Raw genomic sequence first — 18,161 nt, 5'->3', positions numbered from 1 at the left:
ATTCTGGAATATTTACTTCGTCTTCTTTTGTGAAGGCATTTCGGAAGGCTATGTTTAGTAACTGCTTTGGCAGCACTGTCTTCGATAGTATCTCCATTGCTATCGTGCAGAGAATGCATTGATCGTTTCTTGCCGCTAACGTACATCACATACGACCCGAATCTCTTTGGATATTCTGCCAGGTTATGAGGCAAAGTTTCGTTGTGGAAACTGTCATAGGCATCTCCCAATGAAGTCTGCGCTAAATTTCGTGCTTCGGTATAAGATCGTCAATCTTGGGGATTTTGCGTCTGTTTAAATTTGTAATGTTTGTTTCGTTGTTTCTGTAACAGTGTTCTAACCAGTTTTGTGTTCCAAGGAGGATCAGTTTCGTCGTTTGTTAATTTTTTTGGTATAAATCTCTCAGTTCCTGCAGATACTGTTTCTTTGACATCGGGTTTACACTTATTTTATTAATTTGGAATGAGTGGAGATTGTCTGTCAGGAAGGCGTCAAATGAATTTTTATCTGCTTTTTTGAATAGGAATACTATTCGTTTATTTTTCGAGGATTTGGGGATTACAGTATTCAGCTACGACAACCATGTGTTCACTAATCCCTGAACCGGTTTTGATGCTCGTTAGTAACTCAGGATTATTTGTTGCTAAGAGGTCAATTGTGTTTTCACAACCGTTTACTATTCGCGTGGGCTCTTGAACTAACCACTCGAAATAATTTTCAGAGAATGCGTTAAGCACAATTTCGGATGATATTTTATGCGTACCTCCGGAATTAAACACGTATTTTCGCCAATATATCGTGGGCAAATTTAAGTCACCACCAAACATTATCGTATGAGTCGAGTACGTGTTTGAATTCAGACTAAAGTTCTCTTTGAACCTTTCAGCAACTGCATCATCTGAATTGGGAGGTCGGTAAAAGGATCCAATTATTATTTTATTCCGGTTTCTAACGATGATCTCTGCCCGTACTAACTCACAGGAAGTATCTATGACCTCTGCCCATACTAACTCACAGGAAGTATCTACTACTATTTCGTTACAAGTTAAACTACTTCTGACAGCAACAAACACGTCACCTCCAACCGTGTTTATCCTATCCTTTCGGAACACCGTTAGGTTTTTCGCAAGAATTTCGGCTTATCTCGGGCTTTTGTCAGCTTTCAGTGCCTATACCGATTTGAGCATCAGTGCTTTCTATAAGAGCTTGGAGCTCTGGTACTTCCTCAACACATCTACCAAAATTTACAACTTTTATACCAATGGTTCCTGTACCCTTTGTAAATGAAGCCCTTCTTTTGTTTTCCCTAGACCCTCTAACCTTATAAACCGCCCAGTCCACGCCACACAGCCCCTGCTAACCCGTGTAGCCACCTGCTGCGTAAAGTGGACACCTGACCTATTTTGTGGAACCCGAAACCCAAACACACTTTGTCGCAAGTCGAGTAATCTGCAGCCAATTCGTTCGCGGAACCGTCTGAGCCTCTGTTTGAGACTCTCCACTCGGCTCTGTACCAGAGGTCTGCTTCGGTCCTGTCGACTTTGATACAAATGATTGTGAAAAAATACGCGGATTGGCATCAATAAGGTAATCTGTTAATACGAATTCTCTTAACTTCGATAAGCTGCACTGCAGCCTGTTAATTATACGCAAATTGTCCATCTTCACTGTGGGATTTCTCCATATCGGGACATTCATAATGTACTGAGTTGCATACTTTGGATATTGTTGAATAAATGCTGCACCTTTTCGAAATGTTTATGGTAATCCTCTGATCGTGAGATAGGTGGCTTTTGTGAACACCACATCTGGTGCCCAGTACAAGAAATTATTGTATGAAAATCTACATTACTGTACATCTTGTATCTTTTGTTTTAGATACAATAGGCAATACACAATGCTGGAAGAACAAACCACGTTATCAGAAGGAAGAGCTATTAAACGAAGCGGCGATATTAAGAAAACGATATTTAAGGAAGGAATTTTATTTTGTAGTAAAGGGAAGCAGCAGTACATCACAGGAGGAATAAGGGTAAGGGATACCCTTTTCTTGTTGCTTGTATTTCGTGCATAGCTTATCTTCCCATTTTCAAGTACCTCATTGACTGAATTAAATAATTACTAATTTGGTTTGGAAAACGCTGAACTCTGTAAATCGTATTGTTCTGAAGGCTCGTAACCAAGATCGCAGCTTTTGGGCAATACACAATCAAGATCGATGGTAGATGCCTTTCATTTGTTTTAAAATGCTGCGAGTATCTGTATCACTCATTACTTGTATTAGAAGTGTTGTTTGTTGATTGAAATGACCGAAATTGGAAGAACAGATGCGATTAGTATTGAATCTGATGTAGTTATGATCAAGCCGGCCTGGGTGGTCGAGCGGTTCTAGGCGCTACAGTCTGGAACTGCGCGACCGCTACGGTCACAGGTTCGAATCCTGCCTCGGGCCTGGGTGTGTGTGATTGGGTTTAAGTAGTTCTGAGTTCTAGGGGACTGATGACCTCAGAAGTTAAGTCCTATAGTGTTCAGAGCCATTTGAACCATTTTTGAATTATAATCAATACACGGGTTCAGGGCTCGTCCACGCAAATTTCTACTCCACTAAATAAGACACGGACAGAACGTGACAAAGAATAAGCTAAACCAATTTCTACTCCAATAAATACTGCACTCACTCAGTACGATAAAGAGTTAGGAAAGCGAATAATTTGTGGTTGATAAATAATCTCAACTGAAATTTCTAATTTGAAGAAAGCTTATGAAGCTACTCTTAAACCCAAAGAAGTGAAGAAATTAGCCATTGATGTTCAAAAATTGCATACAGTTCAGGATAGAACAGAATGTTCTGCGCGACAGCTGCCTCAAACGGTAGAAAATTTAGTCCTGGAACGCGAAGAAGTGCTACAAGAGTGCCTAGACGCTCCAAAGAATTTAGAATGAGTTTACTATGTTGTTAGAGGAAAAATATGCAAATTAATAAAATAAATGAATACCGAATGATGGAGTATCACCCGAATGACAGGTGAGGCAATAAGGAATGCGCTGGAAGATTTAAGGTGTGTAATAAATCGCAACAGTCCTGTGTTGTGCAACCACTGATGTCAGTAATCCTGAGGTCACTGCAGTAAAGGAAAAGCCGTATCGCGGGGGACCCGCTGCATATTGTACTCATGAAATGTATCAGGCGACTGAGCCTTATAATTCGAACTTATCTTGATAAAGTCAGTTTGATGAAGTCAGTCAGCACACAGATTATGAGCCTGAATCTTTGGGGTCACCACCCACCTTGACGACGATATCATTAAAAAGCTTTTTGAAACAGTTCCAGTTGAACACTCCAAGTTTTTCTTTATACAAGCTTTTAAACGTATCCAGCCCAGCTTATGGAACAAAAAGGAGAAATTTTAGTTTGTCATGGCATATATTCATAGCGAGGGAGTGTTGTTAGCTATTAGTGCTGCTGATAATTGAATGAGAAATGGTCTGCTGGAGAAGGCCCCCCAGGAAAAACATTGGTCAGAATATGTACAGGAAAGTAGGTTTTTAACCTGGAAATCTACAATCCAAAGCAGGTTAGCTTGACGAAATATTTTGAACTTTATATTAGTAAAACTCGCTGCTGGGACGATCATGCCGTACAAAAAGATGTGTTGTAGAATTTAAAGCCTACATCACTCATCAGATAGTCACTATGTCAGACAGTGAAGGGTAATGTTTCCTCTCGTTACTGATTTTGACCGAAATAATCGAGAACGATTTTAAATGTACTTATGGAAAAGGCGGTTCACAGCTTGTGAATGGAAAAACGAACGCCTACAATCAGATGTGGCAACGGATCTAGTGACATTGGATCGACTTAACAGAATAGTCTCCCAATCAGATAAACATGCAGAACTCGACTCATTTCTACAGCCGGACGGGCAATATCAAAATCAGGTTTAACGCGGTGTATCATAGAAACAGTAATGGACCTCACCAAAACCAATTGAACTCGAATTGTGGTAACCAGTGCGGACAGGTGGAAAGAGTACACTGAAAGCCTCTGTGAGGAGGATGACTCGTCTGATGTGATAGAAGAAGAAACAGGAGTCGATTTAGAAGAGATAGGGAATCCAGTATTGGAATCAGAATTTAAATGAGCTTTGAAGGACCTTAGTTGAGAAAGGCAAGAGGGACAGTAAACATTAAATCAGAATTTCTAAAATCATTAGAGAAATAGGCAACAAAACGACTATTCACGCGACTACTCACGCTGGGGTGTAGAATCTATGAGTCCTGCGACATAGCATCTGACTTCCGGAAAAACGTCATCCACACAATTCCGAAGACAGCAAGAGCTGACAACTGCTAGAATTAGCGCACTATCAGCTTAAGAGCTCATGCACCCAAGTTGTTGACAACAATAATATACAGGAGATTGGAAGACAAAATTGATAATCTGTTAAATGATGATTATTTTGCCTTAGTGAAAGGTAAAGGCACGAGAGAGGCAATTCTGACATTGAGGTTGATAATGGAAGCAAGACTAAAGAAAAATCAAGACACGTTCACAGGATTTGTTGACCTGGAAAAGGCGTTCGACAATATCAAGTCGTGTTCATATTCGAAAATCTGAGAAAGATAGGGGTAAGCTACACGCAGAGACGAGTAACATACAATTTGTACAACAGCCAAGAGGGAATAATAAGAGTGGACAACCAAGAATCAAATGCTGGGACTGAAAAGGGTAAGAAAGGTATACAATCTTTCGCCCCTACTGTTCAATCTCTACAACAACAGGCAATGTTGGAAATAAATAAATGATCAGGAGTGGAATTAAAATTCAAGGTGCAATGATATCTGCGATGCGATTCGCTGATGACATTGCTCTTCTGAATGAAAGAGAAGAAGAATTACATGATCTGCTGAATGGAATGAACAGTTACTGAGTACAGTAAATGTAATGAGAAGAAATCGGAGAATGACGAAAGTAATCTGAAGTAGCAGAAATGAGAACAGCGAGAAACTTGGCTTCAAAAAATGGCTCTAAGCACTATGGGACTTAACATCTGTGGTCATCAGTCCCTTAGAACTTAGAACTACTTAAACCTAACTAACCTAAGGACATCACAAATACCCATGCCCGAGGCATGATTAGAACCTGCGACCGTAGTGGTCACGCGGTTCCAGACTGAAGCGCCTAGAACCGCACGGCCACACCGTCCGGCGATTTGAGTTCTTGACATCAGGATTAATTGTCACGAAGTAGATGAAGTAAAGGAATTCTGCTACCTAGGAAGCAAAATAACCAGTGACGGGCGGAGGAAATAGGACATCAAAAGCAGTCTAGCACTAGCAAAGAAATGGTTCAAATGGCTCTGAGCACTATGGGATTTAACTGCTGTGGTCATCAGTCCCCTAGAACTTAGAACTACTTAAACCTAACTAACCTAAGGACATCATACACATCCATGCCCGAGGCAGGATTCGAACCTGCGACCGTTGCAGTCGCACGGTTCCGGACTGCGCGCCTAGAACCGCGAGAGCATCGCAGCCGGCTAGCACTAGCAAAAACGACATTTCTGCCTAAGAAAAGTCTACAGGTATCAAACATAGGGTTTAATTCGAGGAAGAAATTTGTAAAAATTTACGTTTGGAGTATAGCATTGTATAATAGTGAACATGGTCTGCGGGAAAACCGGAATGGAAGAGACTCGAAGCATTTGAGATGGATATTACAGACGACTGTAGAAAATTAGGTGGACTGATAAGGTGAGGAATAAGGAGGTTATGCTCAGATCGGAAAGTAATATAGGGAAATCACTGACAAGAACAGGATGTAGGATGAGAGTACATCTGTCACGACATCGGAGAATGACTTACATGTTACCAAAAGGAGCTGTAGAGGGCAAAAACTGCAGAGGAAGACAGAGATAGGAACACGTCCAACAAATAGTCGAGGACGTAAGTTGCAAGTGCTATTCTGAGACCTGCACAGTAACTTGTCCAGGTTACACGGTTAATGTCATTGTGGAAGTAATTCCTACTGGTGCTATACTTCGCACAGGTGTTAGTATGAATGTTATTGCCGGTAATTTCTTTAAACGAACTACCGACACTACGAAAATATCCTCTCTACCAGTGTAGAGTTGTTTGGTATCTGGTTCTATCTGTACCAGAGTTTAGAAGGTGGATAAGTAAGTAGAGTTCAACAGGAAATTCGAGTATGGAGCAGATAGCATATTTCTCGTGATGGGAGGGTTTTCTGTCGACTGCTTATTGACCTCTTGCGTGAGCAGTGGCATTTGATAGTCAATAGTAATAAGGTTATTTTAAATTTAATTAAAACGAATGCAGGTTATGATAGATTCTGCCAGTGAACTAAAGTAAAAATCATACAATCGCAAGCGATGTGAATGCGTCATCACTGTGACTATATTACTACTGCTCCTGTTTTGTCAATTGATGATGATGTGTTTCTGATGAGACTCGAGTTAGAGAACTTGCTCCTGCGTTATGCTACAGTTCCCTCTATAAGGCAGGGTAATTAAAGCATATCAGTATCATCCACAATTGGCTCCCATTAAACACATTGCCATGCAACGAAGTCTGCCCGATGGACTGGAAGGTAGGCCGAAGAATAAGGATCTAAAGAAATATCTGCGATAGAGGTCCTACACATAGTAATGATCTCTCACTTGTAAATAGTTTTACCCAGTTATTATATTTGTGTGTGCCATTAACTGAATTTTATTAGTATAACGAGCTTTGTCTGTTCTATGGATATGTTTAGCATTGCTCACTGTAAGGTAAAAAGCATTAAATGTTCATAATATCTCTTTTTGTTGTATGTAGTTCTTGGTACTGGAAGCAGATTGAGAAGCAAATTAAGCAGAACGCAAATAATTCATAACTGGCTACACGGAATCCTGATTTACTTGGTACATTTGGAATTACAGACATTTCGCCACGAAACAGACAGTTTATTTCATGTAAACAAATGGTTTATAAATAATTTATTTAGGCACTAAATTGGTGAAGTTATTTTTTAAGGCACTGAACTATACTAGTAGGGATACCCAATGATAAATTCACATATTTTATAGTGAAGTGATTAGCACTATGTCAGACGTGAAATACTGAATTATGTGATACACCATATATACACTGATTGAACTGTGGAACTAAAGTGCAAGAATCCTGCTTGTCGATCCAATTGGTAAGTTAGACTAAGAAACAAGTCACGGTAGTTTCAACTCAAACGTAACATTGAAATAAATATTTTAACAGATTATTTCTCAAGAAGTCTTGTAGCGTTTCAACTAAAGTGGAGTAAGTGACTGATTTTTATTACCACTTACAGAGTATAGTTTCTAATTTCCTAGTTTGAGTGTGGTATAATATCGCAGTACTCCATGTAATATGAGCTATGAAATATTCAGTGGGTTCTTTCAGCCTAATCTTGAATTCTTGTTCTCTTTCGCGATCGAGGTGGATTTGTTGCTTCCATTTGCTTCTCATATCCGATTCGTGCTGAGGCATGTGATGATTCATTGCGTGCGAGAATTAAACAATGGTGTTCCGAGCATTGATATTGGTATGTCTATTGTTTTGCTACTAAGTATCAGGCCACTGAATTCTGTGTGAGAGTTACGGACATAAAAATTCAACAAGTGTAAAGGAAGAAAAATGGAGACACTGCATATACTTACTATAAAGACTCTATGATCCATCAGACCAAAATAGAAAGACAGGCTCTGTAAGCTCCATGTGTGAACATGGTGCTCTTTGGGTCATGTTTGAACCGATAAAGTAGAATGTGGGACACCGATGCAAACGGAGGTGTTACGTGATGCACACAAGCTGACATCTGACAAACATTTGAAAACACACAGTGACTGTGCACACACATCTGATCTGGAAGACAAGTGAAACTGAGTGATGAATCCAAGGACACTTGTCGTCTTCGATACATCCATCATCCACCCTCGCACTCACAAAAAACACGTGATACCGGTGCAAGCCGCTGTTTCAGACTGCGCTCCTACGGACATGCCAGGTGTCAATGACGCCGCTGCTAGGATTATTGTCGGCGTATATCTTTCACTCTAATTTGTGTGTAAATGCATCGTCTGCAGATGATGTGGCGTTGTACTACAGTGACATTTGCTAGTTGCCGGTGAAAAACGCTGAAGTGATGAGGTACTAATATGTTTGCGATTTTGTTATACTACATCTGTAAATATTTTATGTGTTTACACGAGCAGACAGGTTACTAGCTTATAGCTGGTAACAATAGAAGTCTCCAATCAATCCATATCATATAAATGTATATATGTGTGAATCATAAAAATGTCTTTGTGAAGTAAATTTACTCAACCAACTAAATGACAGGGCTAAATGACATGTTGTTGTTGTTGTGGTCTTCAGTCCTGAGCCTGGTTTGATGCAGCTCTCCATGCTACTCTATCCTGTGCAAGCTTCTTCATCTCCCAGTACCTACTGCAACCTACATCCTTCTGAATCTGCTTAGTGTACTCATCTCTCGGTCTCCCTCTACGATTTTTACCCTCCACACTGCCCTCCAATGCTAAATTTGTGATCCCTTGATGCCTCAAAACATGTCCTACCAACCGATCCCTTCTTCTAGTCAAGTTGTGCCACAAACTTCTCTTCTCCCCAATCCTATTCAATACCTCCTCATTAGTTACGTGATCTATCCACCTTATCTTCAGTATTCTTCTGTAGCACCACATTTCGAAAGCTTCTATTCTCTTCTTGTCCAAACTAGTTATCGTCCATGTTTCACTTCCATACATGGCTACACTCCAAACAAATATTTTCAGAAATGACTTCCTGACACTTAAATCTATATTCGATGTTAACAAATTTCTCTTCTTCAGAAACGCTTTCCTTGCCATTGCCAGTCTACATTTTATATCCTCTCTACTTCGACCATCATCAGTTATTTTACTTCCTAAATAGCAAAACTCCTTTACTACTTTAAGTGTCTCATTTCCTAATCTAATTCCCTCAGCATCACCCGATTTAATTGGACTACATTCCATTATCCTCGTTTTGCTTTTGTTGATGTTCATCTTATATCCTTCTTTCAAGACACTGTCCATTCCGTTCAACTGCTCTTCCAAGTCCTTTGCCGTCTCTGACAGAATTACAATGTCATCGGCGAACCTCAAAGTCTTTACTTCGTCCCCATGAATTTTAATACCTACTCCAAATTTTTCTTTTGTTTCCTTTACTGCTTGCTCAATATACAGATTGAATAACATCGGGGAGAGGCTACAACCCTGTCTCACTCCTTTCCCAACCACTGCTTCCCTTTCATGCCCCTCGACTCTTATGACTGCCATCTGGTTTCTGTACAAATTGTAAATAGCCTTTCGCTCCCTGTATTTTACCCCTGCCACCTTTAGAATTTGAAAAAGAGTATTCCAGTCAACATTGTCAAAAGCTTTCTCTAAGTCTACAAATGCTAGAAACGTAGGTTTGCCTTTTCTAAATCTTTCTTCTAAGATAAGTCGTAAGGTCAGTATTGCCTCACGTGTTCCAACATTTCGACGGAATCCAAACTGATCCTCCCCGAGGTCCGCATCTACCAGTTTTTCCATTCGTCTGTAAAGAATTCGCGTTAGTATTTTGCAGCTGTGACTTATTAAACTGATAGTTCGGTAATTTTCACATCTGTCAGCACCTGCTTTCTTTGGGATTGGAATTATTATATTCTTCTTGAAGTCTGAGGGTATTTGGCCTGTCTCATACATCTTGCTCACCAGCTGGTAGAGTTTTGTCATGACTGGCTCTCCCAAGGCCGTCAGTAGTTCTAATGGAATGTTGTCTACTCCGGGGGCCTTGTTCCGACTCAGGTCTTTCAGTGCTCTGTCAAACTCTTCACGCAATATCGTATCACCCATTTCGTCTTCATCTACATCCTCTTCCATTTCCATAATATTGTCCTCAAGTACATCACCCTTGTATAAACCTTCTATATACTTCTTCCACCTTTCTGCCTTCCCTTCTTTGCTTAGAACTGGGTTGCCATCTGAGCTCTTGATATTCATACACGTGGTTCTCTTCTCTCCAAAGGTCTCTTTAATTTTCCTGTAGGCAGTATCTATCTTACCCCTAGTGAGATAAGCCTCTACATCCTTACATTTATCCTCTAGCCATCCCTGTTTAGCCATTTTGCACTTCCTCTCGATCTCATTTTTGAGACGTTTGTATTCCTTTTTGCCTGCTTCATTTACTGCATTTTTATATTTTCTCCTTTCATCAATTAAATTCAATATTTCTTCTGTTACCCAAGGATTTCTAGCACCCCTCATCTTTTTACCTACTTTATCCTCTGCTGCCTTCACTACTTCATCCCTCAGAGCTACCCATTCTTCTTCTACTGTATTTCTTTCCCCTATTCCTGTCAATTGTTCCCTTATGCTCTCCCTGAAACTCTGTACAACCTCTGGTTCTTTCAGTTTATCCAGGTCCCATCTCCTTAATTTCCCACATTTTTGCAGTTTCTTCAGTTTTAATCTACAGGTCATAACCAATAGATTGTGGTCAGAGTCCACATCTGCCCCTGGAAATGTCTTACAACTTAAAACCTGGTTCCTAAATCTCTGTCTTACCATTATATAATCTATCTGATACCTTTTAGTATCTCCAGGGTTCTTCCACGTATACAACCTTCTTTCATGATTCTTAAACCAAGTGTTACCTATGACTAAGTTGTGCTCTGTACAAAATTCTACTAGGCGGCTTCCTCTTTCATTTCTTAGCCCCAATCCATATTCACCTACTATGTTTCCTTCTCTCCCTTTTCCTACACTCGAATTCCAGTCACCCATTACTATTAAATTTTCGTCTCCCTTCACTATCTGAATAATTTCTTTTATTTCATCGTACATTTCTTCAATTTCTTCGTCATCTGCAGAGCTAGTTGGCATATAAACTTGTACTACTGTAGTAGGTGTGGGCTTCGTATCTATCTTGGCCACAATAATGCGTTCATTATGCTGTTTGTAGTAGCTTACCCGCATTCCTATTTTCCTATTCATTATTAAACCTACTCCTGCATTACCCCTATTTGATTTTGTGTTTATAACCCTGTAATCACCTGACCAGAAGTCTTGTTCCTCTAAATGACATATAAAAACATTAATGTAACGCTAATAGTGCCTGTCTTATTGTTTCATGAGTTCCTTGATGAAGTGCTTGAAAAGCGCCACTCCATCCAGCCTCACGGGCCTCCATCTGTCCTTCGTGGTGGCAGTTCCTAATTCCGCATCCGTAACACATCTTCGCTGAAACTGTCGACTGTGGTCGCCGGACACGCCCGAATACCGGCTTCAATCGATCACCGCAGCACAATGCTGCTGCAGCTCCCGTTCAAACCATAATGATGGGATTTCATTACACTGTACAAAAATTTTCTCAGCAGCTAGACTCTCAGACGAAAATTATACATTACACAGACCAGAAAAACTGTAGTAATTTAATCAGTCAAGCTATGTTTGAAAGAGAAGAATTCTTTTGGACTACTGATTTTTGGACATATCATTTCTGCAAACAATGGAACATTCACGAAATCTACGAATTTGGATAAAACTTTAGACATAACTGTATCTCATAAATATGGTATCGAATATCTTCTCTCCCTTAATTCCACAGGTTTTTTCCTCCATGGCTCTTTTCTCCCACGAACTGCTACCACATGGGGAGGGAGAGCATTTAACATACTAAATATTCCGTGAATATCAAATTAATTGTTAAGTTCTCATCTAGTGCTGTAAAGGTAAATGAATTTCGTAACAACTAACGTCGTTGATATCCAAAGCCTTATCCACATCCTCTTTAAATGATTTACCACGTTTGTAAATATTTTGTAGCATAACGGTTGGCAAATATTCTTTTAAACTATCATGTTACGCTGTGTAATGGTTTACTAAAACCGTTAACCTGAATGTGTTGTACTGAAAGATAACTTCCGTCTATTGCAGTTCAATGCGTGTACTGTACTGTACTGAATTCATGGGGGAAATGAAACGTTGCTTACTATTCTACTCTATTATCTCATCCTGTAATTGATGATGTGATAATGTACACTGAAACTCCAAAGAACGTGGTATAGGTATGCGTATTCAATACAGTGACGGGTAAACAGGAAGAATACGGCGGCGCGGTCGGCAACGCCTGTATCAGACAACAAGTATCTGGCACAGTTGTTAGATCGGTTACTGCTGCTACAGTGGCAGTTTATCAATATTTCAAAAATGATTCAGATGGCTCCAAGCACGATGGGACTTAAAATCTGAGGTCATCAGTCAGCAGGACTTAGAACTAATTAAATGTTCAAATGTGTGTGAAATCTTATGGGACTTAACTACCAAGATCATCAGTCCCTAAGCTTACAGGAGTGGCCGAGCGGTTCTAGGCGCTACAGTCTGGAACCAAGGGACCGCTACGGTCGCAGGTTCGAATCCTGCCCCGGGGATGGATGTGTGTGATGTCCATAGGATAGTTAAGTTTAAGTAGTTCTAAGTTCTAGGAGACTGATGACCTCAGAAGTTGTCCCATAGTGCTCAGAGCCATTTGATCCATTTGGACCCTAACCTTACACACTACTTAATTATCCAAAGGACAAACGCACACACCCATGCCCGAGGGAGGACTCGAACCTCCGCCGGGACCAGCCGCACAGTCCGTGACTGCAGCGCCTCAGACACTTCAGCTAATCCCACGTGGCAGAACTAATTAAACCTAACTAACACAAGAACATCACACATATTCTTGCCCGAGGCAGGATTGCTACCTGTGACAGTAGTAGCAGCGTGGTTCCGGAATGAAGCGCCTATAACCGCTCGGCCACTGTTGCCGGCTATCAAGATTTAAGTGAGTTCGAACGTGGTGCTAAAATCGGCGCACGAGCGATGGACACAGCATACCCGAGGTAGCTATGAAGTGGGGATTTTTCCGCACGACAATTTCACGAGTGGACCTTGAATACCAGAAATCGTGTGAAACATCAAATCTCCGACATCGCTGAGGCCGTAAAAAGATCTTGTAAGAACGGGACGAACGGCGACTGAAGTGAACCGTTCAACCTGACAAAAGTGGAACCCTGTCGCAAATCGCTGCAGTGCTAAGCCATCAAAAAGTGAAAGAATGCGAACCATTCAACGAAACGTTATCGATATACCTACTCGTGTACTCTTGATGACTGCACGACAAGAATCTTTACGCCTCACTGGACCCGTCAACACCGGCATTGGACAACGTTATGAATCTGTGGAACCTGCGTGTCACCAGTGGACTGTTAAAACTGGTGGAGGTACGTGCAGTTGGAGCTATACGGGATCCCTGATAAGACTAGACACGACTCTGACACGTTTCACATACGTAAGCATCCTGTCTGACCACCTGCATCAATTCAGGTCTGTTGAGCATTCCGGCGGACGACAATGCGACACCACACAAGTCCAGAATTAATACAGAGCGGCTACAGGAACACTCTTCTGTGTTTATTTCCGTTGGCCACAAAACTCCCCAGACATGAACGTTATTGAGCAGATCGGGGATGCCCTTCAAAGTGTTGTTCAAAAGAGATCTCCACCCCTTCGTACAGATTTACGGACAGCCCTGCTGGATTCATGGTGTCACTACACTCCAGCTCTACTTCACGCATTAGCCGAGTCCATGCCACGTCGTGCTGCGGCACGTCTGCGTGCTCGAGGGGCGCTACACGGTATTGGGTAAATTTACCAGTTTGTTTCACTGTTCAGTGTATAAAGAGAGAAAATAATTCCATTTGTAGGTATTGGTAACTATCAGGTGAAAGACAACAGTCGCCAAAGATCCCAAGAATATATTTTATACGTCGATTCATGCAGAAATTGAATTGATGATGAATGTAAAGCTACTAAAAAAAGTTGAGAGTGTTGTATTGTATGGTATGTTACCTGGGGCCTTAGAAAGGACGGAGAGGCTCCGTCCTCGCCGCAGCCACAGTGGTCCACAACCCCACGACGACTACCGCAGTCCACTTCATCCATCCGCCACCCCACACTGAACCACTCTTTTAGGGTTATTGTGCGGTTCGGCCCCCCGGTCGACTCTCCCCCCCCCCCCCCCCCAGGGAATGTCTCACACCTGAGTGTAACCCCTATGTTGGTCCAGGAGAATAATGTTGGTGTACGAGTACGTGGAGAACTTGTTTGCATAGCAATCGCCGCCATAGTGTAGCTGAGGCGGAATAAGGGGAACAAGTCCGCATTCGCCGAGGCAGATGGGAAACCGCCTAAAAACCAGTCACAGACTGGCCGGCTCACGGGACTTCGACACAAATCCGCCGCGCGGATTCGTGCCATCGACCAGGCGCTGCTTCCCAATCCCGAAAGCAGTGCGTTAGACCGCACGGCTAACTGGGCTGGCTGAGAGTGTTCTAGTCCTTTTTCTTCTTCTTGTTTATTTGTTTCCTGTTGCTGAGAGTTCAAACTGAGCACATGTAAGTTGTGTAATCCTTAAATATTTGTAGGGTAAACGTTATTTATATCTATATATTTTGTCGAGTCCATCATTGACCCAAGCTACCTCCTTGTCTCCTTATCATTTATTCAACTTACATTGCTATTTATAAGTGTTTCATCAAAAGAGCAGTCGAGATTGGCGGCGCTTTGTTCGGAGACGAGCGATGGGGCACTATTGGTGTTCTTTCGTTAACTGATTTTCAATAAGATTCAAATCCCCTGAGATACTTTACCCAGTCATTTTCCTGGTGCACGCAATATTTCATAGCGAGAACTATGCAGGTCTGATCAGCTGCAGTTTCTGAACAATGACACCTGCCAGCTTACTCATTGGCCTGATACACCGCAAGCTGTTGTGAAAAAAATCGCTGATGGGCTACAGTAAGGCAGCCTATTAACACTAAAAGTGTCCTTTACAAATTTTACGGTAACACATTGTATTAACTATAAAAATTTCCTTTAAATTTTTTCTTTTGATATGATTTCAGATTTCGGATTCAATTAACTCTAAAAATTTCATTTAAATGTTTTCTTTTGTTTGATCTGACATTTCATACTGGCTTGGTTGGTACTTTGCTGTTGTTTAAATTTGGGTGACTGTGCCTACCTTTGCTTGACTAAGTGCATTTCAAGCTGCAAGAGAAGCCAAATATATCTGGCTGGAAAATGCAACATGAATTTGACTCCGTTGTATAATGTTTCTAAAAATATACAAACTGGTTAAATCTTCAACCTTACTATTAATCTCTTTAGATTAAACGAAGTGGCTCCTGTGCGTTAATGATCTGCCTGATAATGCCGCTCAAGAAATGTTCCCTGTGTGATGATAATTTTCGTAGTAAACTGATCCTGAAATTAAAATATCTTACCACATAACGTAATAGCTTGGAAACGCAGTGTGCCAGCTGCAAATTTCTAACTACAGTTTCTGAGAGCTTAGTGCAATACTCCAGAGAACAAGTAAACTATTTTATACACATCATTGAGTGAGACACGTTCGGGACATAACTTATTTGGATCGAGGATGTCGACATTGCTCTTAGGTAAAACATTCTTTTAGCGGAGTGTTTTTTAATTATCTGATATATTATTACTTGTACGAAATTAATCTTACAGCACCAATTAACACTGACAATCGGCAAAATTGATATCGAACACTTCCTCTCACAAATGTTAGACAAATTATTAGTAAACATGAAAAATACCACACAGTGAAATTTAATCAACCTTTAATGAAAATCTGAACTTATAAGGCTGTCTCATTCATCAACGATTATAACTACTGGTGACTGGAGTTTTAAAATACGAGTATACATTTTATCATCATTTTTTTCACAGTCTTTTTATTATAAATCACTTATCAAATCCTTCTTGGTTCCCCATTATTCAAACACAAATCATTTTCTGAAACACAGATGCACTTAACTTCACGTCTACTTTGTTACGTGTCCTCAGCTCGGCGTCTGTCTCACTACTACGCAAACGATAGAACTCCTGCTCTCCTCGCTGCCAAGCAGAGATGACAAAAGGCTGCGTGACTAAAGACTGCGCGCGAATAATAAGTGATTCAAAAACGGTCCCTTAGCGTTTCAGACATCCATAGTATGTACAAATTCCAGAAATGCAATTAACCAACTCTCAATGGTCCTGTTTCAATACAAATGATCTGAACATCGATATGTATCACGGCAGCTTGCTATTTATACTCCAGACGTTCATCCCCGTCACACGTTCACACCACGCCACTTCTATGTGAATTAAACGAAAGTGAGGGGGGAGGACACGTAATTTCTTTTTCTTTGTTGTTTGAGTTGAACTATGTTGCGCCTGAGTCGTAAGCAGCTAGGACATTTTATGTCTTGGTTGTGCCCCACACTTTCTGTATGACACAGCAGAAAGTAGGTCTTGGAAGACAAGATTTACGGCCGTAATCTCTTGCTGTGTATGTTCTGTCGGTTGGAGCCTCGGAGCATAAAACACTTGTCCGACACAGTTGTGTTTCATCGACGTCTGGGACTAACGTAGCTGCTTCATGAGCTACTGATGCTTCGATGCGATAGCCTGTGCTGTTTTTACCATTTCCACATAGTCTACTTTTGCTCATCACGTTGTCATTGTTTTTCCATCCTGATGTCCCAAGACTCGCTGCACCTAATCGACGACGCAGGGCAATTGTGCTGCGCAACTGCCCAACTCTTGTCGCTACGTAAGCCCCGAAAGGCAATGAAACTCTGTCGATCGTAAGCCTCATCCTTCTGTAGACACGAGTCCGTAAACCCACATAACACGTATTACAGGTACGCACACAAAGCTCTCTGAGATAGTCTTACACTTTGAAAAGCTTGTAAATATTTGCTGTTCTCTGTCACTTACCGGAAGTTAAATGCTTTGCAGTGATATTATTTGCAAGTTTCAGTACCTTAAGGTTTCGTTAACTGACACCCAACATTCATTAATCACTTTCGAATCATGTCTCTTTCAGGATCATAGCACTGTAGTATATTTTCATTGGCTAGTAGTAAGCAGCCTGGCACCTTCCTCATTGAGTTTTTTTGACTCTGTGGATAGTCTACGTCAAACAAATTGTTGCTGTTGTGGCCTTCAGTCCAAAGGCTGATTTTATTAACCTAACCACGCTGCTCTACTCTCCATCTCTGAGTAACTACCAAAACTTACAAGCCTCTGAATCTTCTTACTGTATTCATCTCCTGGGCTCCCTCTACGATTACCTTCCATGCTTCGCTCCGGTAGTTAACTGGTGACCCTTTGATCCCTCTGTATATGTCCTTCCAAGTCGATTCCTTCTTTTAGTCTGGTTGTCCCAAAAATTTCTCTTTTTCCCAATTTTATTCAGTGCTTCCTCATTAGATACATGATCAACCCATCTAATCTTCAACATTCTTCTGTAGCAACAAATTTAAAAAGCTTCTATTCCGTTATTGTCTAGTCTGTTTATCATCCATGTTTCGTTTCCATTAATGGCTACATTCCATACAAATATTTTCAAACAGTAATTCCTGAGACTTAAATCTATACTCGATGATAAAACATTTCTCTTCTTCAGAGGCGATTTTCTTCCCCTAGCTATTCTACATTTAATATCCTCCCTACCTCGACCATCATAAGTCACTTTGCTCCTGAAATACCACAACTCATCTTCTATTTTAAGTCTCATTTCCTAATCTAATTCCCTCAGCATCACATGATTTAATTCGACTACATTACATTATCCTAGTTTTGTATTTGTTGATCTTCATCTTATATCCTCCTTTCAAGTTGCTATGCATTCCGTGAAACTGCTCTTACAAGTCCTTTGCTGTCTCAGAGAATTTCAGTGTCATCGGCAAGTCTCAAAGTTTTTATTTCTTCTACCTGGACGTTAATTCCTACTCCCAAAATTCTCTTTTGTTTCCTTTACTGCTTTCTTAGTATACAGATTGAATAACATCGGGAAGAGGCTGCAACCCTCTCTCACTCCCTTCTCAATCACTGCTTCCCTTTCGTGGGCCTCGAATCTTAAACTTCCGTCTGGTTTCTATACAAATTGTAAACAGCCTTTCGCTCCTTGCACCCTGCCTCCTTTATAATTTCGAAGAGAGTATTCCAGTCAACATTGCCAAAAGCTTTATATAAGTCTAC

This window comes from Schistocerca gregaria, chromosome 4 (assembly GCF_023897955.1).
Source record: "Schistocerca gregaria isolate iqSchGreg1 chromosome 4, iqSchGreg1.2, whole genome shotgun sequence".
Taxonomy (NCBI): domain Eukaryota; kingdom Metazoa; phylum Arthropoda; class Insecta; order Orthoptera; family Acrididae; genus Schistocerca; species Schistocerca gregaria.
The sequence above is the reverse complement of the archived record's forward strand: the minus strand, read 5'-3'. Positions refer to the sequence as shown.